Source organism: Monodelphis domestica, chromosome 3, assembly GCF_027887165.1.
Source record: "Monodelphis domestica isolate mMonDom1 chromosome 3, mMonDom1.pri, whole genome shotgun sequence".
Classification (NCBI taxonomy): domain Eukaryota; kingdom Metazoa; phylum Chordata; class Mammalia; order Didelphimorphia; family Didelphidae; genus Monodelphis; species Monodelphis domestica.
In genome coordinates this window covers 22,415,656-22,441,340 of record NC_077229.1, presented here as the reverse complement: position 1 = coordinate 22,441,340, position 25,685 = coordinate 22,415,656, and the positions used below count along the sequence as shown (strand labels likewise).

The window sequence follows — 25,685 nt, the reverse complement described above, 5'->3', positions numbered from 1 at the left end:
CATTAAAGTGGGGCAGAGCTGGTACTCTTTCCACAACTGCAGACTTGTTGGCATGGCTGTCCCTTTGTGACCCCTTCACAAGGGAGTGAATTGAGTATGTGAAAAGATGCCACGACCCCTTCAGTCCTCATGGCCTGCTTATGGGTGTGAAAAACATGCACGTCCATTCCATAAGCGGTGGCTCCTGCCAGTTTTACAAAGAGAAGCACATCACTACGTTGGCCACTCTTCCTTGAAGCCGGTGGCGATCAGGCATTTCTCAGGTCTGAAGGCAGGCTTCTTTCCGTACACTAGCCTGGCCATGTAGTGCTTACGAGAGTAAGGACAGGAAACAAGGAAGTCCTAATATAAGCACTTAGTATTTCCTTCAGTCCTAATTTTGAGAAGGCTCCAAGACCTATCTCTGAGGCCCATCTGAAATTGGAACTCAGTTCTTCCGGCTTCAAGTTCTCGGCTCTTTCCACTGTCCACATCATCTGCACCCTCTTTCCATCTGGCTTTTAAACCAGATAGCATCTTAAGTCTTGATTCAGTGTAGAACAGGCATCTGACATGTGGAACTGACTTGGATCCAACAGGACATGTACTGGACTGAGTGGGTTGAGTTTGAGCTGTGGAATGGCTTTGGGCTGGTTGGGGAGAGAGGTAGGGGTCACCTAAAAACAAGTGGCCTATTTGAGGTTTGAACTGGTGCACTTGATTTGATTTATCCTGTTTCCTATCATACAAGGGTTCTAGTTCCCAAATTGGACTTAGGATATTTGGTTTTAGTTAAAATAGGCCCAGAACCACTGTTCCAGGATTCCAGGAGCTTCTGGACTCTGAAGGCTCATTTTTGAACACTTGCAACCAGCTCCTTTTGGAAATGTGGCCAAGGAGAAACTGAGAGCAGTATTTCAACCAGTTCTGCTGATCATAAGGGGCTTCCTGTTAGCTTTGTTCAGAGTAGCCTGTGTATATGACTGATACCTGGTTGTCTTCCTTGACATATCTTTAGTTGATATGTTGGCACTACTGTGTTAGCTGGTTGGTGCAGTGGTGGGTAGAGAATTCTGGACCTGTAGTCAAAAAGAACCTGAGTTCAAATTCTGCCTCAGATACTTCTTAGATGTGTGACTATGGGCAAGTCACTTCACCTCTAACTGCCTCACTTTCCTTATCTGCAAAATGGGGTTCCTACTTAAGAACCCAAGGGTTATTGTGAAGATCAAATGAAATCATATTTGTAAAATACTTAATCTAACACCTGGAAAATAATAGGCACTAAATATGTGCTTATTCCCTCCCTCCTTTCCCCTGTTTGTTTTTTTTTTAAACCCTTACCTTCCGTCTTGGAGTCAATACTGTGTATTGGCTCCAAGGCAGAAGAGTGGCAAGGGCTAGGCAATGGGGGTCAAGTGACTTGCCCAGGGTCACACAGCTGGGAAGTGTCTGAGGTCAGATTTGAACCTAGGACCTCCCGACTCTAGGCCTAGCTCTCAACACACTGAGCTACCCAGCTGCCCCCCTTTCCCCTGTTTTATACATTTGATTTCTCAGAATATGGTGAATCATTTCATCAGATCTCGATAGAGTTTCTGGGCCCTTAGGGCTGCAGAGCTGACAGACAAATCTTGGTGCTAGGGTGGTGACCCTAGCAAGCTCCTGATCACTTGAGGCCCAACCTGAGAATTTTTCTCTTCTGCCTTTAACTAGCCCTTAGCTGCAAATGTTGTCTCAGGATAATTGAAAGTGAAGGTATGTGCAATGGGTTTTAGAAATCTGAGGTATGAGTGTCTTGGGAACACTCATTCGTCTTATTTAAATAACAATGCTCATTGGATGGAAGAGCATGATCCTACGGTGCAAAGTTCTGTCCAGCTCTTAATTGCTCCCTGTCTGGGCTTAGAAATTGGTACATGATGGTCTTCCCTTTGAAGCACTCATAAGTGGACATAGATGGGATTGCCATGAGCGCTAGAAGAACGCCAAGGATACAGCTGGGGCAGAGTCATGGGCACTTGGCTGACGGATGAAGTGAGAATTGAGTTAGACCTGGAAGGATGACTGAGAAAGTTGAAGGGATGGAGGGGAGGGCAGTGTGGGAGTGTGTGTCTCAGACTCATGTGCTGCTTGTGGAACAATGGCTAGTACAGCCTGAGGAGGAGCAGGCAGAGGAAGTGTGATGAGGGACGAAGCCCCTTGCGCTGGCTCCCAGCTTTGCCCCTGCTGACTGATTTCCCAGCAGCTCAGCCCTTCCCCTTTCTGTGCCTTCTCTTTCCCATCCAAAGCATTGAGAGGGTTCAATTATTCCCAAAGTCTCTTTCATCTTGCTGATTTAGTGGGCCTGGAGCTCTAGGGTCAAGCTTGGGGAACAGCAGTTCGAGGACTGGAGATGAGGCAGGTGCCCTGACTTTTTAGAGTAGGGGAGAGAAAGGGTGCAGTGTGGGGCTCCAGAGAATCTGGGTGCATGATGCTAAAGCAGGAATTGACTGGGGAGTAAATGATGAAGAGTGAGTGCTCCTCTATCAAAGTCCTCCCAGCTAACATTTCTACCCTTTTCAGAACTGTCATCAATCCAGACAGGTCTTTTCCCTTGAGTTATACAGCAGAAGCAGGTACAGCCTGGGAGACCTCTTCTGAAATCAGGGGAAGGCCAAATAGGTAACTAAGGGGAAGAAGCTGTCCTAGAAATGCTGCTTGCTTTACTACTTGGATACCCAATATTTATTTAGAAAAAGCAGATAGGGATTGTGGCTTGGCCGGACTCATCATGTTGGATCAGCCCTGGAGAAATGTCCCTATCCACTCCAAATTCGGATTCTGTCAGCACCTTAGACTGGAGTTCAGATTCTGCCTTAAGACGCTTGCTCTGTGTGTGACCCTGGGCAGTTTACTAATTTTTCTCTGCCTTGGTTTCCCCATCTATTAAATGAGACTAATAATAGGACTTGCCTCCCAGGGTGGTGGTGATTAGGGATCAAATAAACAAAATATTTGTAAAGCCTTTGCAAGCTTTAAAGCCATATGTAATGGGTAACTATGACTAGTAGAGTTGGAACAGACCTTGGAAGCCCCAGAGCCCAGCTCCTACTTGAACCTCAAGGACCTCTGCAGCATACCAGAAAGGTGGTCATCTTGTTTGAACACCTCCAGGGTAGAGGCTGGACTTCTAAAGACATCCCCCTTACAGGCTGTCATGAGGATCCTATGAGGTAGCACCTTAAAGTGTTAGACAAATGCTATCTATCATCATCATTGTCACTTTTGTGCAGTGGGTTTTCAGTGTGTCCATGAAAAAGTTGGATTTCAGCTCAGTGCGTGTATCGTGTCTCTTCTTGCTTGAGTAACTCCTCCGTAGCCTGGTGCCCCTTTTCTTTTTGCTTGTAGGTAACTGAGGTTCCAGATGGCCAGCTTTCTGGTTTGCAGGGATTTTTTTTTCTTATCCATTGCATTAATGCCGTAACATTTATGAAGCACCTGTTGTGCATAAGATATCATGCCTAGTGTTGGTAAGAGCCCCTCCCCTTAAGGAACTTAGATTTTACTTTGGGGAAGATAGAACTATTAAGTGTAAGAGGAAGTATATAAGAGGTGAGAGGGCAGTTAGGTGGTGCATGGTTAGATTGCAGGGTCTGGAGTCAGGAAGACTCCTCTTTGACACTAGCTTTATGACTGTGGGCAAGTCACTTAACCCTGATGATGATGAAGATGAAACTGAGGCCAGTAGGGTTACACAACTAGTAAGAGTCTGAGGCCAGATTCAAACTTGGGAAGATAAGTCTTGGAGGCCTGGAGTTCATATCTGGTCTCAGATACTTATTTTTGGCCTTAGTTTCCTCATCTGTAAAATGAGCTGGAGAAGGAAATGGAGGCTAGTATCTTTGCCAAGAAAACCCCAGAAGAGGTCATGAAGAGTCAGACACTAGAAATGACTGAACAGCCACAAAAGGGAGAGTGCTAATAGCTGGGGCTTTCTGGGAAGGCTTCCCTGAGCCCGGAGGTTGGTCACCTGAGCTTGATGGAGCCTTGAAGGTGGGCAAAAACTTGCAGGGTGGAAGTGAGTAATGAAAGGGCAGAGGTGGCAGATGGAGGAGGGCTCCCCTTTGCAGGACAAATTGGTGGTCTGATGGAGAGTATGTGAAGGACAGAGAGGTAGGAGGCTGCAGAATACAGCCTGATGATGAAGAGGGAGCATGAGCAACTAGCTTATGGAACTTCAGTTTTGTTCTAGATTCACTCAAGGGACTCATGTCACCCTTGAGACTTAAGTAGATAATTTTGGCAGTTGGGTATAGGGAAGAGACTGGAAGAAGAGAGACCCTTTAGGGGACCATTAAAGTAATTGTTGCACGAGATGATGAAGGCTGGGATTGGGCTGGTCAGGGTGAACGATGAAGAAAGCCCAAAATGTAAGGGATTTTAGTAGAGGTGGAAGCTACAGTATTGGTGTCTGATGAGAGAGAAGGATTTGTCTGAGGTTTTGTAAATGTGATGGATTCTTTGATGGAAACCGGAAAGTTTTGGAGGAAGGGCAGTTGGAGTGGGAGGAAATGAGACACCCAGGTGTGGGTACACAGCTGGAGGTTGAAGATCGAGGACTAGAGCTTGAGAGAGATTGGGCCTGGATTTGGGAATGACCTGTGGCACCTTAGAGTGCTAGACCTGGGGTCAGGAAGCGCTGAGTTCAAGTTTGACATCATTTGCTTATTAGCAGTGTGATCCTGGGCAAATCCCTTAACCGTTTTGGCCTTAATTTCCTCATCTGTAAAATGGGGGTAAGAATTACCTATATCCCAGGATCAATTGAGAAAACGTTTGTAAAGCTCTTAGTACTGTAGCTGGCACATAGAGAGCACTATATAAACGTTAGCTAGTATTAAATGTGTAGAGGTACCTGAGCTGATGGGAATATAGGAAGGGAAAAAAAATAAGTCCTAGAACAGAACTAAGTACCTTTGCTTAGGAAGCAGGGGATGAACTGAGAAGAATGCTGTACAGGACATGACTAACTGGTAGAACGTTTGCCCCTTTTAGAAAAAGGATATGTCTATCGCCATTCCTGTATGGTTCCACATATTATCTTTGGGACTTCCCAAACCAAAAAAAGCCATCCCTGTCTGCCCACCACTTGCCTTTGTGTGTTGTTTCCTCCTTGGAATGTAAACCTTTTGAGGACGGGAACCGAGTTATTCCTGTGTTGGTGTCCTCTGCTTCTAGCAACACTCCAAATTGATGCTTTTTCTTTTGTTCATTCCTTGGTGGCTGGGACCTCCTTTCTCTGACTGGCTCTAAGCCCAGTGTGTTTTCCAAGACTCTTCCTTGATATTGTAAATTAGAGCAGCTTTGTTCTCTGAATGTGGTCCTTGTCCTTAGTTTAGAAAATGTTATATGAAGACAATTGAAGTCCATTCTCCTACATTTCAGACATTTATTAAGTGCTTACATTTTACAGAGACTCTTTAACTAAGATGGCCATTTCTCAAATGCTACCTTTTTTACCATCTGCCAATTTGCCAGGACCCAGGAGTGTGCTGGTAAATGTTGGAGGACTGGGGTGAAGGGCTAAGGCACCCACCTGTAGGCTTTGTAGGACTGGCCTAGCTTGTTACTTAATAGTTATCTGAAGAAAACATCTCTTCCTAGCAGTTCCGTAAAATGCCTCTCTCCCATACTGGTGACTAAGCCACTCTTGAGGGAAGTCTCTCTGTAGCCATGATGCGGAAACTTCAGCTCTCCCGTCTACAAAATGACTAGACTGGATTAGATGGCCGGAGCTCCTCGGGGCTGCACTGCACCATTTTCTATTTCTTTGGCGAAGCAAAGTGACTTCCCATGGCAGGTAAAACTGGTGGTAGAATTCCAAGCAGTTTACTGACTCCTAATCCAGGGTTCCTTCCATGACTTCTATTTCTTCCTCCTTCTGCTTACTTCAGGGAGACGGGACTTTGTTCAGTGTGCCTGCCCCGTCCACCCTGATGGAAATCCTTCTAAACTTTAGATTTCTCTTCACCCTGTGGTTAGAGTGGTAGAGGGGGACTTTCTGAACTTGGTTTGGTCCCAGATCAGAAGACATGCAGTCTATTCTGGGGTCCGTCCTGGAAGCTTTGCCAGGTTGGTGGCACCTGCTAACCCCTGTGCCCTGGAAGGAGGCTTTGGATATTGGTGGAGAGGGAGGCCAAGTTGTGGGATGGGAGGAGGGCCCTTTAACTTTATGAAGTGGGCTGCGATCTCACCCATTTCTTGGGCTTGCTTTGCTCCTTTCTGAAAATCTACTCAAAGGAGCGATCTCTCTGAGCGGGAGGCAGGATCACAAGACTCAAAGAATCTACATGGCCACTAAAGGCAGTCATTTGATTTCGATGCAGAAGACTACCAAGTTTGCCACTCAGCATTCAGTTTCTTACTAAGCCGTCACTTAAGCAATATCCAGAGGGTACCTTTGATAGGACATTAAAAACCCTAAATTTGAATTGTAGGACGGTTGAGTTTATTCATTTGGGGTGCTTTTTCTATACTATAACTTGAAGCGTAGCAATTTCTGAGCAATTAGGACGTTGTATTTTGTCTCATACAGTAATGTAGATACGCTTTGGAGGGCATCTCGTCTAACCCTTTCATTTTGCAAATGAGAAAAGCAAGGCTCAGTTTTAACAGACTTGCCCAGAGACACACAGAGCCAGGGTTTGCCTTGAGCTGTGTCCTGTCAAGAATTTGAAGCCCAGATGTAAGAGCAGTCAGTGGAAGCTTTGGGTTCAAGTGCCGTTGACATCACAACTGGAAGGAACCTGAAAGGCCAGCCCCCATGAGGCCCGACGTTTGTTTGCCTGGAGTCAGCCCAGTTTGGTGGAGCCAGAATCTCAACTCGGCTTTGGGGGCTTTTATGTCAAGGGATTCTTGTTCAGTCATGGGACAGGCATACTTTAGCCTTGGTTATTGATCAGAGCTGAAAGGGCTCTGAAGGCAAGTTATTTATTGCTATTATTTATTAGGGCTTCAGAATTTGGGGGCTCTTCCCATTCTGCACCTCGGCCCCAGAGCAAAGTATTGAAGGCTCAAGGATGTTCAGGGGGATCAGTTAGCATGATTTTCTTCCTCAACTGTCACTGGACATTCTTAGAAGATAAAGTCTGGCATGACTCCTTAGCACGGTGAGGTGAGAGGATTTGGGGGATTCTGAAGAACTAAGGCTGGGGGCAGTGGTGTGGCTGATTGGATTGAGAGTAAGGCCTAAAGATGGGAGCTCCCGGGTCCAAGTTGTCCTCGATTCCTGCCCATGTGACCCAGGCAGGTCACTTGACTCCAGCTGCGGAGCCTTTGCTACTCCTACCTGGGCGGGATAGTTATGGATTCCCAGCAGAAGGTATGAGTTTAAAAAACCAAAATCTAAGGGCTGCTCTGAGCTGTCAGGTCAGGGTCCCATGACGGGTAGATCAGATTCCAAACAATGCAGGTCTGCCTAGTGGCTAGCAAATGTGGGCTTCCTCATGTGGTCTCCAAGTGGCTCAGAGCAGCAGATGAGCTGGGAGTTGAGGCCCAGCCCTGAGACCTGCCAGTTCGGTGACTCCCTTCCGGGCCTCAGATTCCATTTTGGAGTGGAGAGGCTTGTTCTAGACACTCTTGGGTGGGGCCCAGTGCTAGAGCATAAAGGAGCCCTAGAACACAGCCTGGGAAAGCCAGGAAAAGATCCTCGGAAATAAAGAGGAAGAGGAAAACCCAGGAACCAAAAATGGGATTCGGGGAACTGCAGCTCTTGGGAAGGAGGAGCTATTTCTGCCTCAGTTTACAAACGAAGGCGCCCCGGCCACCAGGTTCAGGGACGTGTCCTAGGGCTTGGGCCTGCTGCCGCCTCACCGGACCTTCCGAGGTGTGTGGGCCACTGACCAAGAAGCCCAGCCCAGAGCAGGACCCCATTTTACTTGAGCCTGGGGTTCCCAGACGGGAGCTCTCCCTCAGTGGCCGAGGCTTCTGGCGCCTCTTCCTGTGGATTCCATGCATTGACCCATGTGGCGGCGGCGGAGGCGGCCGGGCTGCGGGCACCCAGCCAGGGAGGCCCAGGACAGACAGGAGGTGAAGAAGCCCGCGCGGGGTGGCTTTGAACAGCCTTCCAAGGCTGTGGCCCGATGCCTGGAACTTCATCATCTGCCCTTCGCCACCCTAGAGGCGGCGGGCCTGCCTTGGACAGGAGTGTCCTGGGCCGGGAGGAGGGCGTGGGCGTGGGGGGGTCGGGGCCCTCCCCTCCCCTCCCTTCCCTTCCCCCTCCCCTCCCCTTCCCCTGCAGTTGGGCCCGTCTGTATCTGGCCTTTTGTAGTTGGGAGCGGGGGAGGGGCGGGGGCGGGGCCTTGTGTTCGCTGGAGTTTCCATTGAAGTGCTAAATTGTTGGATCCTTTGAACCTTGGGCCCGAGTAGGTATTTATAGCGAGCTGTTTGCCCGCTCCTAGGACCCGGGCCTCGCCTCGCCTGAGAGATTAACGCGGGCGGAGAGGGGCTCCGTCTGGGTGCCGGCCCCGGGGCTCTGTGGGCCTTGGGGGAATTCAGGCGCGGCCTCCTTCTCGGGGGACCCCGTGCCCTCTGGGCTCCCCCCGCGGAGCCGGATGGCCCTGTGAGGGTTAACGAACGTCTCATGCTTTGGAAGCAGCTGGCCAGTTTACACTCCTCCCTGGGCTGTACAAAAATACTTCCTTTGAAGTGTCGGGAGGAGCGGTGGAGGGGAAAGCCTGGCGCGGCCGAAAACCCGGCCCGGAGCCGCCGCGGGAACGGCCCTCCCGGCCCAGCTCTGGGGCTGCCAGGTGGGAGAGGAGGCCAGCCGGCTGGGATGGGCCAGGTGGAGCCCGGAAAAGCCCGGAGGAGGCCGCCCCGACCTGCTTGGAAGAGGCCCCCCGACGATTGTTTCTTTCCAGTCTGGCCTGACGGCGGGCTGGGGTGGGGGGCGCCCGAGGATCCCGAGCCCCGAGCATGCCTGCCTGCCGCATCCCGTCCCCTCACACAGAGAATGGGCCTTTGTTTTTGGAGGCAGAGCCCCGGGAGTCCCGAGGAGAGCCACCGCTGCTCCCTACCTGGGGGGGGGGGGGGGCTGACTGCGGCCGGCTAAAGCAGTGGTTGGGGAGCTGGGAGGGGAGAGAGCCAATCTGGGGGCTCTCCGAGTCAGCTGGGCCGCTGGAATGAAACACGGCCTGGGCTGCGGCTCACAAGTCTGCAGTTGGCTCAGGTGGGGAGGGGGCATTCCGCCCCTGTTCAGAAGGGAAAGCCCCGGAAGGGCGTTTGGAGAGAGGAGGAGGATCTGAAGGAAGGGGGAAGGCTCTGGGAGAGCTTGCACTGTTGGAACTCCAGTGCCGCCTCCTCTCCCAGGAGAGCAGGAAGGCAGTGGGGGTGAGGCGACTTGCCCAGGGTCCCTCAGCCAGGAACTCTCTGAGTTCAGATTGGAACCCAGGACCTCCCCATCTCTAGGCCTGGCGCTCTAACCACTGGGCCACCCGGCTGCCCTCAACAGTGGTTTTCAAAGACTTTGCTCACAGCTGAATATTGTAGAGAATGGGATGTGCTGGGCCGAGCTTCTAGTATGCCTAGCTAAGGAGGCCGGGGTTAGAGGAGTGACTTTTTAGGAAGGCTGCTGACATTACAGAGGAGGACCACAAGGACCAGGAACAATCCTAAGCGATGTTCTTTGAGTAGAAATGGAGGGAACTGGGACTATTTTGCTTGAGGCAGAGAAGGTACAGATATAATAAGTGTTTTCAGTAGTGGGGGGGGGGGGGGCGGGGGACTTAAGCTCTGGAATATATTACAGGAATAGAGTGGGGACGATTTTTGCTTTACAATTAGAGCAATGGAAAAATGGAATTAGCCACTACCTCTGTGTAAATGCCCCATTACTGGGAGTGTAAAAAAATAAAAAGCGGGCCCAGTTTGTGGAGTGAGGACTCATGTCCTAGGGCATTAGGACCAGGGTGCTTACCTCAAATACTGCTACAGACCTAATTTGGTTCCATTGAAATTGCGATGCTGTTCTGGAAACATAAATAAGAGCATGATAGGAGCAGAGCCATTGAAAAGGAGTCTTTTCCCCAGACTCTGTTTTCATTTGCCCATATAGGACTGAGCCTGAAAAAGAAATGGCACCGCACTTGCAAGTTTCTTTCAAGGTGCTATTTTGGTTTTTAGAACCCAAGAAGTCATTGATCTTATCAGAGGAAGATAAATTGCTGTGGGGTAGGCAGTGTGGTTCAGTAGAGCACTGTACTCAAAATTGGAAGAAACTTGAATTTGAATTCAGCTTCTGATAGTACGTAATTGTAAGATGTGGCTTTTTTGTTTTTAAATAATTTGTGCCCCCCTCCTCCCCCCTTTGGGGGTGCGGTATTCCCAGCACTTAGCCCAGTTCCTGGCTCCATGCAGCTGCTTAATAAATGTTTGTGAACCAACTTGGCTACTCCATCCTCCAGTGTTCTTCCTCTTAGGACCTTTGAATGGCCTCCTCTGGCAGCTCCACACAGCTCTGTTGATAGGACTGTTCAGTATAGAATTGTTTAGCTTTTCCTGGACGGCTCTTTTCCTCTTCCTTAACTGGACCGTATATTACAAGGCACTTCTTATGGATGCGATTTGGCCCTAATGGTGCATTTAGTAGGTGCCCCAAAGAGAGCTGTAGAGCGACTTTTCTGTCTCAACAGAACAGAACAAATTCTGTTCTCAAAAGCAGAGATGGAACAACAGAAGCATCTCTTAAGACAAACCTTTAAAAAAAAAAGAATAAGTGAAATGGCTAATTAGGATTTCGATAGAGACGCTCTGCTTCAAGTGTTCATAGATCAAAGCTAGGTGGAACCCTAGACAGAATCTAACTTGTTTTATGGATCTCAAGATGGAAAAGGTTCTTGTTGAATGTTACAAAGAAAATCTCTGGCAGACCTAGAACTAGCATCCTGGGTGGCTGACTTCCCTTTTCCCACTACACTGTGGTGCTTGTGTGGGTCAGTTTAATTTTGGTTTCATTATCCTGGCTTGATTCTTATTAGCTCTGTATCATTTATTTACTTGTAGTCTTTGTTTCCTTGTTCCTTATTTCTGCCCTTGTCCCCCAGGCCCTCATCTGTCAGTGAATTGGAATACAAATTGTAGAGCTAGTTCTGTCCTTGGAAAGTGTTCTCCAATCTCTGTAGCTCTGTTGTTGTCCTTTCATTGTCCTTGAACTTGGTCCAGTTTGCCTTGCCATTTGGGGTCTGTTAATGGGCGTAGAGCTGGAAAAGACTTTAGAGATTATCTAAGCTAGTTAGTTGTCTCCTCGTTTTACTGAGAAGGAAACAGAGGCCTGGAGAGTTGAGTTACATTGCCCTCAATTCTCTAGCTTGGAAGTAGCAACTCTGAGATTAGAAGTCAGGTTTTCTGAGTCTCTGTTCTGTATTTCACCCCACCCCCCACCCCCCAATATCATGCTGTCTGTATCTTAAAAAATAAGATTCCCCAGGTCAAGTTCTTCAGTTGTGTTGTCTCAAGACTGAAGTTTTAAAAGCTTGTCCTTTAAATCATGACACTTCCCTTAATCTTACCAGCCCCTCCGTCTATACATGTCTTGAATCTTTCCTCCCTTTCTGTGATAAACACCTTGAGAAAATTGGCTATACTAAGGGCTTCCATTTTTTTTGTCCTCATTCCTTTCCGAACCTTCTATCATCTGGCTTTTTCGGAAATTACTTTCCCCAAAGTCACCAACGATTTCCTCCTTTTCTCCCACCCTCTCTTCCTCTCTTAATTTCTGTTTTAGAATTGATAACCAAGCATCTGGTTCCGGGGCAGAAGAGAGGTAAGGGCTAGGCAATGGGGCTCAAATGACTTGTCCAGTCACAAAGTTAGGAAGTGTCTGAGGCCAGATTTGAAGCCGTGACCTCCTGTCTCCAAGTCTGGCTCTCTAACCACTGAGACACCTAACTGTGTCCAGTGATTTCTAATTGCCAAAAATCTAATGGCCTTTTTTCAACCCATATCCTTCTGGACCACTCTTTTACTCTCGTCTTTTGTGATTTTTTTTTGTCTACCTGTTTGACTGTTCCTCTGTAATATATCTTCATCCAGGTTATATGTACCAACTGGGTATCTTCCAAGGCTCTGTCCTGGGTCTCTCTTCTTTTCCCCATTATACTGTCTCTCTCTTAGTGATTTATTAACTTTGATGAATCGTTCAACTGTCATTTCTCCATAGATAATTGCTCTCTCCTGAGCTCTAGCCCTACATCACCATCGAAGACTCAGAAATCTCTTGAATCAAATGTTTTTAACTTAACATGTTCACAATTGAACTCATGACCTCCCCCCGCCCCCCATGCCTTTACCATTACTGCAGAGTGAAGTGCCATTCTCTGGGGCACCCTATTCTTCTACTGTCCACATATGCAACTCATTGCCAGATCTTGTTATTTACAACATGTCTCTGAATCCCCCTTTTTCCAATAATACAGCTGCCATCCTGGTGAACTTCCTTCTCACCTCTTGCCTGGCATAATTGAAGTAACCTTCTGATTGGCCATCACCCTTCCTACCCCTCTGATTCTCAGAGTATTTCTCCTAGGTCCTCCATTTAGGGAGACTCATTGTTTCCCACTGATGGACTTCCTCATGCATGCCCAATGGAAGGGCACCTTGTCCCTAGCTTCTTTTCAGCTTTTTTTTTCTTATTAATTAGATTAGGAGTTCCTGGAGGGCAAGGCCTGCCCTTTGTCTTTCTTTGTGGCCACCCCCCCCCCCCCCCACTTAGCACAGAACCTGGCACATAGTAGGAGCTTAAGGCATTTGACTTCATTATTCCTAAAGCCTGCTTGACACTGCCTCCCCTCCTCCTTACCTGCTCTAAGCAAACACCAGTGTTCTTTATATCCTCAGGTCTTTAAACCTCTGACCACTTGGCCCCTTCCTAGTCTTTTCCTAGCAGACACACACTCAACAGTTTTTTATCCTGGACACTGGACATGTTGTTGGCCATGGTCTTTACCTCCTGGCTTGCTTTCTATTTACAATGTAGAAGTCATCTTCACATCATCTCCTCCATTGTAATGGGGACTCACTGAAATCAGGGAAGAGATATTTACTGCTTTCTTTGGTGTCTCCAGTGCTTAGCAAGTACCTGGCACATAGTAGGTCTAAATGCTTATTGAGTGACTGATTCTTATGATGGGATGGCATCATTTCTTCCCACCCTAGTTCTGGTAGGTATGAATAATCTTCTTGAATGATAGATACAGAGAAAAATGCACTTAGCCAATACTTTGGGCCCTACTTGACTTGTACAAATTCTGGCTAAGAATAGAAAACTGTATTCATAACAGTTGAGCTGCAGAAATAATGTTTAGAGCTCCTATCTATTCATTCTTTCCTTCTTTAGCTTTCTTCCCCCTTGCCCAAAGCTAATGATGCACAAGGCACCTAGATAGTAGAAGCTACATGAAGGAAGGTTTTCATTCAAAATGGTGGCTGGTAGAAGCTGAAGCTCTGCAGCTTTAGAGATTTAGTTCAAACTCACCCTCTGTTGAGTTCATTCTGGATGAGGACTTGGGGAACCACCTAAGGGAAGGAGACTTGCCCCAGGGTATTTGGATTAATAAGTGGTGGGGCTAGCCCTGGAATGTAGGTCCCCAGCCTTGCAGTGGAATGCTCTTTCTACTTATACATCACTCTGAATCAAGTGGGCTGCCTTAGGAAATGGAGAAACTCCCCCCTACCTTGGAGCAGGCTTTCCAGCAGAGGGGTCACTTGTTGGAAGTGTTCTAGAAAGACATTTATTGGACTTTAGTTGCTCTGGGAGATTTTTCTGCTCCAGAAGAGGTGCTGGAGTGAGCTAGGACAGCCTTACCCCAACAAGACTTGACTTCAGTCAATCAGTAAACATTTATAAGTGCCTACTGTGTACCAGGCACTGTGCTAATCCCTGGGAATACAAAAAGAGGCAAAAGACAGTCCCTTATAAAGCTTCAGTTGAATAGAGGAGACAAGACACTAACATATATACCAAGCAAGCTATATATATAATATAAATACACACACAGCATAAATAGGAAGGAATCTAAGGAAGGCTTCCTGTTGAAAATGGCATTTTAGTTGGGATTTAAAGGAAGCTAGGGAAGTCAGTCAGAGCAGAGTGGGGAGAAATTCCAGGCATATCTGGGGGGATAGCCACAGAGAATGCCAAGAGCTAAGAGATCTTGTTTGTGGAATAGCCAGGAGGCCAGTATCACTGGATTGAAGAATATGTGGTGGGAGTAAGTTATAAGAAGACTGGAAAGGCAGGAGGGGACCAGGTCCTCAAAAGCTCTGAATGCCAAACAGACCATTTTATATATGATTATGGAGATGGTAACTATTAGAGTCTATTGAGGGGAGGTCAGATCTGGGCTTCAGGAAAATCACTGTGATGGCTGAATGGAGTATGGATTGGAGAATGAGTTGTCTCTCTTACTTTTTGCTTCCTACTTCTTCCCCCAAACCTGTTAAGAATCATTGACTACAATGATCTGTCCTAGAAGATTTTCCATTTCCCATCCCTGCACCAATGACTTTTCTTCATATGCTTCTATTGCTTTTATTTTACTGGGTATAGGAGGGAGAGAGAAAAGGGATTCAGTATCCTAAAAAAAATGTTTTTTTGTCAGGGAAATTTGTTAAATTGGATGGTTCCAAATGGTTTAGGTTCCATGAGAAGTCTGAGCATGGAAAACTCCCGGACAGCTTCTATCCTTCACTAGGATGGATGAATATCTTTTTTTATTTAAATGGCTGTAAGATTCCCTTGTTAGTAGGAAGCAAATCAAGTCATGGAGCATTTTTTAAGCTCTTCCTTTGTACCAGGCACTCTGCTAAGCTTTTGAGATACCAAGAAAGGCAAAACCAGTTTCTGCCCTCAAGGGCACTATCAGTGGGGGAGACTACATGCAGACAACTATACATTCCCCTTACCCAGCAATACCATTGCAAGGCCTGGGTCTGAAAGAGCTCGGAGATAGCAAAAGGGCCCAATGTGAACAGAGCTATTTGTACCAGCTCTTTTTGTGGTAGCAAAGAACCAGAAGCTGAAGGGATGCCTTGGTGGATGGCTGAACAAATTGGGTATGTGATTGTAATGGAATTCCACAAGAAATGGTGAACAAGAAGATCACAAAAAACCTAGAAAGACTTCTATGAAATGATGCAAAGTGAAGTGAGCAGAACCAGGAGAATACTGCACAGTGACAGCAATAAAGTACAATGATCAATGGTAAATGACTTATTATCTTAAAAATTTTTAATAACAAATTTCCATATATGTTTTCCCAAGTTATATGATCTATATTGTCTCCCTCCCTTCTTCCGTCCCCCTTTTCCTGAACTGACCTGACTTAACTATTATCAACAAAGCAAAGATCCAAGACAACTTGGGAAGCATGACAGAAAAAAAACCCACCCACCACCATAGAAGAAACTGGCAGGGTCTGATTGCAGATTGAATCAGGTCATTCTTCCCATTATTTCCTTCATGAATTTTTTTTCTTGTATAAGTGATATGACATGTCCAACATGGAAATATGTATTGCATGATAGCACATGTATAACCTATATCATATTACCTGCCATCTTGGGAATAGAGAAGGAGAAAGGGAGAGAATATGGATTGCAACATGTCAGAAAACAATTATTTAAAATTGTATCAACATGTAAAAAAAAGGCAAAAGGAAAAAAACAGCCTTGTACACATAAGACACATAGAGTATAAATTGGAGATAATTTATCAGCAAAGGTGAAGGCCAAAGGGCATAGTGTGGAAAGAATGTCTCAAGTCAGAAGACTTAGATTGAATCCCTCCTTGTGCTCTGTGCTTTTGGCCATATTGTTTCCTTTCTCTTGGTCTCAGTTTTCTCTGTAGAAAAGGAGGGGATTGGACTAGATCAGGTGTGTGTGACCTTTTGGGGGGTCATGGCCCCATTTGGTTTCTGGCGAAGCCTTCTCACACCTCTTCTTGGAACAATGTTTTTAAATGGATGAAATAAAATGTATAAAATAATAAAGGGAACCGTTCTATTAAAACAGCCATAAAATCAGTGTGTGTGTGTGTGGGGGGGCTCAGATGGTCATCAAGTTGTTAACCAGCTTGAAATCCCTAAAGGTCCCTTGAAGAAGCCGCATTCTCGCACCTTTCCAGGCCCCTTTTAAAAAAGGCATTGAGGAGTAACTAGGCAAAGGTTGAACTCCGAAGGGATAGGAGCAGCGCCCCAGCTTGACTGTGGGACCTCTGGAGCTCTTGGGGCCTTACCCACAGTGGCCATGTGCGCTGGATCCTCCCCCTAAGCCACAGTTGAGCACCAGGAAAAGGTGGGGGAAGGAGAGACTGACTTTGACCTCACACTGGAATGTGGGGGCTGTTTTGTCCTCTTGTATGTTGGGTTGGAATGGGTGCCTCTGGCCTGCCTAAAACTGTGTAGGCCAAGCTGATATTATCAGCTCTGGCCCTGGGGCAATGAATAGCAAGATCAAAGCCGCTGGCTGCCGCCCACTGAGTCTCTTCAAAGCGAAGGCTGAGTGACACGGGATTGATACAGAAAATGAGGAAGCTCTTGCTGATGGAATCATAGCCTGTGAGACAGGTTTTTTCCCCCTCTCCAACTTAAACAAAGACACAAAGCTCTCCCTTGTTTGTTTAGAGAGGTGAAGCGTGTGCCATGGAGGCCAGAGGAGGGGGCCCTGGGCACCAAGAATAGGGTCTGGAGTCAGCTTGCTCTGACCACCCCACTCTGAAGTGGAGCCCGAGGCAGAAGCAGCCTGGTGGAATGGACAACACTGGACTTGGAAGCCTGGGTGCAAGTGCTGATTCTCTAATCTTGGGCAGAATCATTCAGATATTTGGAGTGGGAGATTTGGCCCCCAATAGTTTGTTACCGTGGGACCCTGGCAGAGTCATCTTAATCTTTTGACACCCCGGTTTGCCCATCCGTAAGACGTGAATAATATTTCACAGGATCGATGTGAAGAAAACGCGTGAAAATCCTCAAGCCTTTTTATGAAGTCGGGCAATGGCCTTTGTTCTCTCACCAGTTTGTTATAGGAAGCAAAGGGCATTTTATACATGTTCCCATCTGTACTGCCAGTCTGGATTTGGAAAGCACCGCAGCAGTTTCAGCTTCTGCCTCTTCTCACGCATGGTTCATCAGATGTTCCCTGGGAATAGAGTCTAGGTTGGCAAGCACACCTGTTGGATTTAGGGCAGAAAAATGACCTATGTGAAGAAGACTTAAAGTGCCACTCGGTCTGGTGGCTTCATTTGGGGACTATAGAGTCAAACTCCTTTTTCCCCCCTGTGTAGTAGAGCTTTAAGCAGTCAGCAGGTGATGAGAAGAATCCTGACCCACCTTCAAATCAGGTCCTCTTTCTGCTACATCATGTGACCTCAAAAGTTCAGGATCTTGAGAGCCTGAGATGCTGGCCAGCAGTAAAATGCAAAATCACACAGGTTCCTTGTTGGATGAATTGCTATGGCCAAAACTGTGCGGGCACCTCTTACTCCTTAGTCCTTGTGGGAGAGCAGACTCTCACTGAGCCATTCTCAAGATGAAAAGCTATTTTCCACCATGGCTTCCGTAGAACAATGGAGAGTCTCATGGAAGAGATCTGCAGGCATAGGAAGAAGTTTGGTTTCAATATGCATTTGAATAAAAACCCTGTAGTACTTGGCCACGAGTATATGTATTTGGAACTGTATACATGGAAAGTTTGCTGGGACCAAAGTTGAAAAGGTGTTAGGACAGTGGACTGGATTGTTTTTAGGAAATTACAAATTTCTTTGCTGATTCTAAGCTTTCCATGAAAGCAAAGGGGTTCATCTTTCATTCTTAATATTCAACCTGTTGTGAGATATGGAAATGATGCAGAAAATGTAACTTTTCTAGGGAACAAAAGGTGAACATCATCCCTCAGAGAGAGCCTCATGGTGGGTATGAAAAGGCTATGAAATAACCTAGAACCACCGAAGAGAGCAGGAATAGAAGATGTCATCCAGGATTCATGTGGTAGGAAGAGAAGATGGAAGGGTCATATGTCAGACAGTTCTCAGTGGTTTGGAGCCCTGACTGTGTGAGGAGTGGGGCAGAAAGGCCTCTAGCACATTGGTAGGCAGGTCCCTTGGGAAGACATGGTGGAGATGGCTTGTGACCTGAATTATTGGAGGAAGCTCCCCTATCAATGAGATCACATATGCATTGGAATATTGGAGATGATTCTGACATTTTCCCCTCTCCACATTACATATCCAGGGGCAGGTTGTAAAAGGGCCTTATTCATATTTTACTAGGATGGGTGGTCAGAGATCCTGAATGATTATTTTTGTTTCTTAGGAACCAAGATGAAAGAAATGTGTATATGTATAGATAACACACATAACAGTGGGGTGAAAAGTGGCAGGAGCAGACTTGGTTGAATAATTTAGAGATTTTTATCCCCAGGATTTGAACCTTTGGAGTCTTACTAGGGGGAACATCTGGACTGTGGGGTATGCTGTGGGACCCAGGTTGGGTCAGGATGCTTTGGGGGCTTTCTTCTACCTTGTATCTTTCCCTCTCCAGCTTTCCAAACGGTGGCTTTAGCAGCCCCAGTGGGCAGACTTGGAAGGCATGGTATGTTTTGTTCAAAAGTTGTTAGTCACTTGCCACATTGGGGTTAGCAGTAGAATAGTGGGCTTCCAGTTAGCAGAACTAGAACTTCTTTCTTGACAGATGTGAAATAAATTGACTCTTAAAATATCCAATTAATAATCAAGCTTTTTTATTTTTCTTCCTTTTTTATTAATTAAAACTATTTTAGATGAAGTTGAGTAATTCCTTAAAGTAATCATGTTTAACAAACTGGAGAAACCTCTTTGTAAATGCTTAGGGCAAAATTTCCCCTAGAGATTTGAAAGAGTCACTCTAGCCAGAGTCTTGTCATGCTTTTATGATCTCACCTGTGGCCAAGAGGGGATTTGGAGCTGAAAGCTCTTCTCCTGGAGTGCAGGCTTGGTTAGGGCCTTTGTGGAGGGTCCTGAAGGTAACAGATGGAATTTCCTGATTCTTTAGGATGTGTTAGGCTCCATGAACCCTCTCTTCTGCCCCTGAGGTTGGAACTCATTTCACCAGTGTAGTTATCAATTCTAAGACCAATATGATAATTTCTAGAGCAGTGAAGGCAAAACTACAGCATGGGTGCCAAAGATGGCGCACACAGTTCTCTCTTTGGGCACACCCTCCCTCCATACCCCCACTCCCAGAGTCTGTTACTAGAAAAGCAGAGGGAGTTAGGCAGAGCTGCTCCCCTCCTCTCCAAACGAAACTTTCATCACTTGCCCCTCTGCCGAGCAGCCCAATGGAAGTGCTTCTTCCTTCCCCTGTCTAGGTTAAGGGGTGGGGTGGGGCAAGGCATTTGATCTCTATAAGGTTTGCCATCACTATTCTAGGGCATAGGATTCAGAGTTTGTCCCTGAATGGGGCTGTGTAATGAACTAATCAAAGGGTAAGAAGATGGGGTAGAATTTTCTACCTGTCATAGCCAGTCTGAAGGCTTGTCTCCAACACAGCTGCACCTGCACTTTTCCTCAACACTTCCCCCTCTACCTCCTCTCTCTGTTATGGAAGCTGCCAATATCCCCTCTTCCATCTTGGTGCCAACCCCTCCAGGCAGTTATATTCTAACCCTAACTGGAACCCTCAAAGCATCATCTAGAACATGTTAACTGAGAACATTCCTTTCCCTTCCCAGAATGCTCCTCCACAGTCCCTCCATCACCTCATGATTGCAGCAGCCTTTTGGAGGGCCAGCTGTGGAGTGATGACCAGTGAAAAGGGCCCAGCTCTTCCTCTTTGGACCCACAAGATGTGCAGGTATGCACAGGTGTCCTAACAAATCTGTTTAACTTTACCTACTCCAAACCCAGCCTTCTTCAATGCTCTGGATTGTAGGAAGCCCTTGTTCTTGTCACTCAGGTTCACCATTGTTGAGGTCATTTTCAGCACCACATTCTCCATTGTACAATAGTTCCAAATAGCTACCTGGTCTTGCCCTTTTCTCCTTCATTTCTCTTGGTGAAGGACTCCTTCCACCTGTCCCTCTAGTTTAGATCCTTATTACATCTCTCTTGGCTATTGTAAGAGCTCTTTCATTGGGCTCCCTGTCTCCAGTTGAGACACTAGAAGAGTCTCCCTCATCTCACTTCATCCTTGACACTGAGGCTAAAATGATTTTCCTAAAGTTAAGGTCTGACCATATAACTTAATAAATTGTATTGGCTCTGTTTGGACTCCAAATCAGGGTTCCTCATTAACTCCTTTTTTCTTTAAAAAAAAAAAGGTGTTATTTGTGGAAGCTTAACATATAATTATGATAATTATTGCTGTAATACATGTATAAAACTTGTAACTATGAACATTGGGAGTTTGCACTAAAAAAAAAAATTTTTTTTAAACCTTTACCTTCTGTCTTAGAATCAGCATTCAGTATCAGTTCCAAAGCAGAAGCTTTGAACTGAGCACCTCTTATCTCTAGGCCTGGCCCTCTATCTACTGAGCCACTTAACTGTCCCTTCATTTTTTTTTTTAACTGATAGGAGTATGGGATCCAAATAGATTTCTCTGTCTCAGGAAGTTGCCTGAGGCAAATAAACTATAATGGTATTTATTTAGCCAAAATGCTTTACAAATATATCAGTTTATCTTCCCAGGAGGTAGGTGCTATTATCCTCATTTTACAGAGGAGGAAAGTAAGGCCCATAAGTGATTTTACCTACCAGGGTCATACAATTTAAGGTTCTGAGGTTGATTTTGAACATGGCTCCAGGCCAGGTGCTCTACAGTCACCATAACTGAGCTAATTGCCCTTGGTAACATAACTAATATATAAACTCTTGTGCTGATTTTTTAAAATCAGATTTCCTGACCTCTAATCCAATACATATTAAACCATGTGACCCTTAGTGTTTAGATTATTCTTAGAAAAATTGTGTCGTGGTTGGGAGTATAGATCTCTGGGCCTATAGCTAGGGATAATCTCTTTCCTTGTGAATTCTCTCTAGGCCTTTAGCATTTCTCCTTTTTTATATGCCAGGAAGATCTTTGTCCTGAATGCTTTTTTTTTTTTAAACCCTTTCCTTCCATCTTGGTATCAATACTGTGTATTGGTTCCAGGGCAGAAGAGTGGTAGGGGCTAAGGCAATGGGGGTTGAGTGACTTGCTCAGGATCACACAGCTAGGAAGTTGGCCAGATTTGAACCCAGGACCTCACATCTCTGGGCCTGACTCAATCCATTGAGCTACCTGTCCCCCTGAATGCTCTTAAAGAGCTTATTAGGTCCTAATGGAGGGATAAGATAGTGCTAGACTATAACTCAAAAACTGTTCGAGAGGAATTTGGGTCTGTTTTCCAAAAGTCTGGGTTCAAATTCCACTTTACTCTTAGTACTTTCTTGATCCTGGGCAAGTCACTTAGATGCTCTGGATCTTAGTTTCCTTACCTGTATAATGAGATTGGATTAGATGACCTTGTAGGTCTCAATTTTAAGACTGTGTGGCCTTGGACAAGTCCCTTCACTACCTGGAACTTGTTTAATTTCCTTTTCTACCAGAAGAGGGGATTAACTAGGGCTGTGGTGGCAAACCTATGGCATGTGTGCCAGAGGGATCACTCAGAGCTCCAGCACAGTTTGCCAGAGTTTCTTATTCAAAAGCCAGATGTGGAATGGGGTTGCTCCCCTCCCCATCTCCATGGAAACCTGAGGAAATTTCTCACATTGTCTGCCCCTCCCCCAGATTGCTGCCCACCATGCTGACATCTTCCATTGTGCAGCCACATAATCCTTTGGGGGGGGGGGTCCTTGCAAAGGATTATGTCACCGGAAGTAGTGTACTGTATGCAAGTGATGCTATATCCAGTGCTCCTCTCACTGGCCACCAATGAAAGAGGTGCTCCTTCTGCAAGTGCGGTGGGGGCTGGATCCATGGCCTTGGGGGGGCGGTGCATGTGACCTGTGGACTGTAGTTTGGGGACCCCTGTCCTAGAGGATCTGTCTTTTCCAGCTATGGATCTATGAAATAGGTGTGAATTGACGAGGTGTGAGAGGCAAGATTATTACCATCCAGAAGAGTTCCCTGAAAGAGGTAGCCGTCAAAAGATAGATTGATAGAAGGAACAGGAAAAGAGAACAACCTAGGAATAGGGTACAGGGTGAGCAAAGGGATGGTAAAGAACAGGCTGTAAGGGGCAGAAAGTCTAGCCTGTTTGGAGAGGAGTAAATATGAGACTGAAAAAAGAAGGGTTGATGACAGAATATTAGAGTGTATTTTTAAGGCACTGTGAAGCAGAGGCTAATTTTGAGGTTGCATTTTAGTGACAAAATAGCATGCTTTGAAGGGAAATGGGAGCAGAGAGGCTAGCCTGGTACTGCACCCATCAAGAGCTGGCTGCCCGAGAGCAAACTGGACCTCCTCCAGCAGTCTTATTGATTGTTCTTGGCACACTAGAAAGATCAGCCATGCTTACTATGGATGCAGTATTGTCATGGACTGTTGGTCTCTTCAGCTTCCTACCTTTGAGTTAGAACTGTCCCATTTCTTAGGAGATAGGGGCGCATGTCAGTAAATTAAAGGGACACACTCGATGTGTAAGAACGTGCATACTCGTAACTTGCCCCTGAGCAAGTGCTGACTTTTATCATCAGCGGATGATAACTTCTGCATGCTGCAGTGCCCACACTCTGGAGAAGGAGTGGGATTGGAGGGCTTACTGCCATGGACCCCAGCTGTGGGCTTGTTGCTTGGTCTATGTCCCTTTCTGAACTACCTTATTGTGAAGGCAGGAAGTCCCTTGTGTTTGTTTTTTGGTTTTGTTTTTGGGTAGTACTTACAAAAGAAAGTCTCCAGTAAGTTTTGGGGAGGTAGGATCTTATGATCCTTTGGGAGATATGTCTTTGAGTGGCCATACAAAGTATGCTTGCTTCCTCAGATTGCTGTACTTAAAAAAACAAACAAACAGATTTTTATTGATATCTTGTTTTTATGTCATCTGTTTCATCCCCGAATCCTCGTTCCTTTCCTTGGCCTTCCCAGTGATCCATCCCTGTTAACAAAGGCTTTTTTGTAAAACAAAGAAGAAAAAGAGGAAGAAGAAATTTTTTAGAACAACTGATCAATACATTGAAAAATGTGCCATTGGATCTGATATTCTCCAGAGAAGTAGGAGGAGAGAGGGGAGCTCTTTCCCCATCTCTTTGATGCTAGACTTGTTCTTTGTCGTTTTTCAACATTCATTTAAAATTTTTCTGTGACTCTTCCCATTTGTGTTGTAGTCATTGTTTTGTTACCAAAATTTGTTAAGCCCTTCTCCATTTGGTGGCTCTGTTTCTGTTTCTTTGCTATCACAAAAGTGTAGCTTTGTATCAACAACCATCAAGCTACAACGTTATTGTTCTACTGTTACAGTGGTCTTTTAACTACTTGAATAAGTGCTGAGGACACCTTTCCAACCATGACCTCCTCAAATGCTGTGACTGAAAAATGTATCATTTTGTTGCCTCCCAGGAGATGAGTCCCTTTGATTCATTCCTGCTCTCATTCTCTTCTCATGCTGATTTTCAGCCCATTACACTGCCCCTGGATTCCTGAGCCTTCCAGGCTGGTTGGCCCTATGTCAGGGCCTGCTCTCCTCTGGAGAAGCTGGGACCCTTTTTGTCATAGTTATCTGTGTGGGGAAGAATTGTGTAGACTGTCTGGCTGTCTGTGATTAATACATCGGAGATACCTGGGTCTCCAGAGGGTCCTGTAATCCCTACAGGTGAACACAGTCACTTTTCTTCTCTCCCTACATCCACGATGGGATTGATCAAAGGTTAGCACAGCCCTAGATGGGCAGAGCTAGGAGGGACTGCAGAGATTCTCTATAAAATGGCATGCTGTGAACCTTGAAAGCATTTCTCCTGCCCTGCCAGCTTGTAGCAGACTCCACTTCACCAGCAGGCACTTTGGATGAAGAGTGACTAGATAGTTCACATTCTGCTGCCATTTATTAGCTACGTAATCTTGGCCCCAGTTTCCCAGTCTGTAAAAAGGGGATAATAAGAGTATGCTAACAACTACCTTGCAGGGTTGTTGTAGGATCAAATGCTCTATATACAAGTGGGCCATGATTATCATCCACTCTGCGGAAACAGACTCACCAGGGGGAAGTCATTTACCCAATCTCAGCCAATGATCAATACCGTGAGCAATCGCCGTTGATAGAGAAATGGAGGGAGGAGGGTTTTTGGAGAGATTGTTTTGGTCGGGGAAGGTGGCTCCCCAGCAGTTTGCTGGTGAAGCAGATGCCTTGGATCAGGTGCCCGTTGACTGGGAAGCTGAAGTTAGCATTTCTGGGGGCGAGCACAACTGTGGAAGAGTTAACGTTGTCTCTGGCAGGTTTAAACATTAACTCGAAAGGCTTCATCTGGTTTGATCTGTTATCAACAATTACTTGGAACATTTTCTCGCTGTTGACCTTTGTTTTTCCTCTAGGGATACTAGAACAGCCTGAGCGTGCTCATTAGCCCATGACAAGGGACGCTTCTTGATTCTGGGCCGGATGGTCGTGTTGTTGTGGTTCAAATGGGCATGCGTTAATCACTTGCTCAGATGCTGGGCTTGCTTTACGGTTCACGAGATACCTCTTAACAATCCATCTGAAGTAGATGTGGTCTAAGTATTGTCCATGTCGTGAAATGGAAAGCTGAGGCTCAAAAACCGTGGCTTAACTTGAGGCTTCCGAGTGGCTTGGCAAAGCTGAGATGGCCAGTGAGGTCTTCGGCTAGCCATGGTCTTCCTTCTTAACTCTTAATACAATGCCACCTCCAAGCAGAATTAGCACACGCTTAAACTTGACTAGGTCTTACGTGTCCCTTGCAACAGCTCTGTGACCGGAGACATGGGCTCCTCACGGGGTTTTACGGATGAGGAGAGGGAGGCCTGGAGAAGTGGAGTCCAGTGTTCCAGGGCCAATTTGGTGTAGAGCTAGCATTCAAGTCAGAGTCTTCTGAGAGCAAGTACCCATGTCCTTTTTGCCTTCACTCCTGTTTCTGTGGGGAGGTAATATGGTGCAATTGCAGTTATGGAGTCTGGGGTCAGAGACTTTGAGGTTTCCCCCTGGCCTGAGGCCTGTCCTTCGCTTGCTGCCTTGGCATGTTCTCATTGAAGGGCTAGTCTAGGGCTATTTAAGAAATGCTCCTCAGGTGTCTTCTGGGAGAGGTATATGAAGTATAATAGAGTTTTGCCTCCTAGAATGCTAGGAACTTAAATTCTGAGAAGAAAAGTGTTTAAAGTAGAACATGTGCATCAATACTTTAGAGTGCTTGCTGGTCTTGAATTCTTCTGGCTTTCTTCCTAAATAAATTTCTAAATTCCTTTTTGCTTTGTTTTGACTTTTCTCCATTTATCTCCATGTTGGTGCCGTTCCTTTTTACTTGTACCCTAAAATTGATTTTACATTTTAAAAAGGGAAAGTTTCATATTGAGTTTGAAATGGCCCACTCTTTGATTAAATTAAGTTCAATTCAGTCCCATCCTTTGAATGAAGAACAAAGCCTGGTGCTTATCTGTTAGCAAGCCATTTAAGACAGTGGGAGACTTGTGAGCACTGGGGGGAGGGGGGATGCCAGAGGCCTCATGGTGTTCAGAACTGCCTTTGATCCAGATTGAGGTCGAAGACCA

At 46.0% G+C, this 25,685-nt stretch overlaps 1 protein-coding gene across 2 annotated transcripts in view; it reads left to right on the top strand.

Moving 5' to 3' along the window:
- Positions 1-25,685, top strand: part of ZNRF3 (zinc and ring finger 3) — a 171,470-nt gene that overhangs the window by 22,280 nt on the left and 123,505 nt on the right. The window contains exon 1 of one of the 2 annotated variants that reach the window (XM_016432531.2): positions 19,056-19,841. The exons of the other annotated variant lie outside the window; for it this stretch is intronic. The gene's annotated coding sequence lies outside the window, so the exon portion shown is untranslated. Of the gene's footprint in view, positions 1-19,055; positions 19,842-25,685 lie in introns of those variants that run through there. 2 annotated transcript variants of the gene reach the window in all.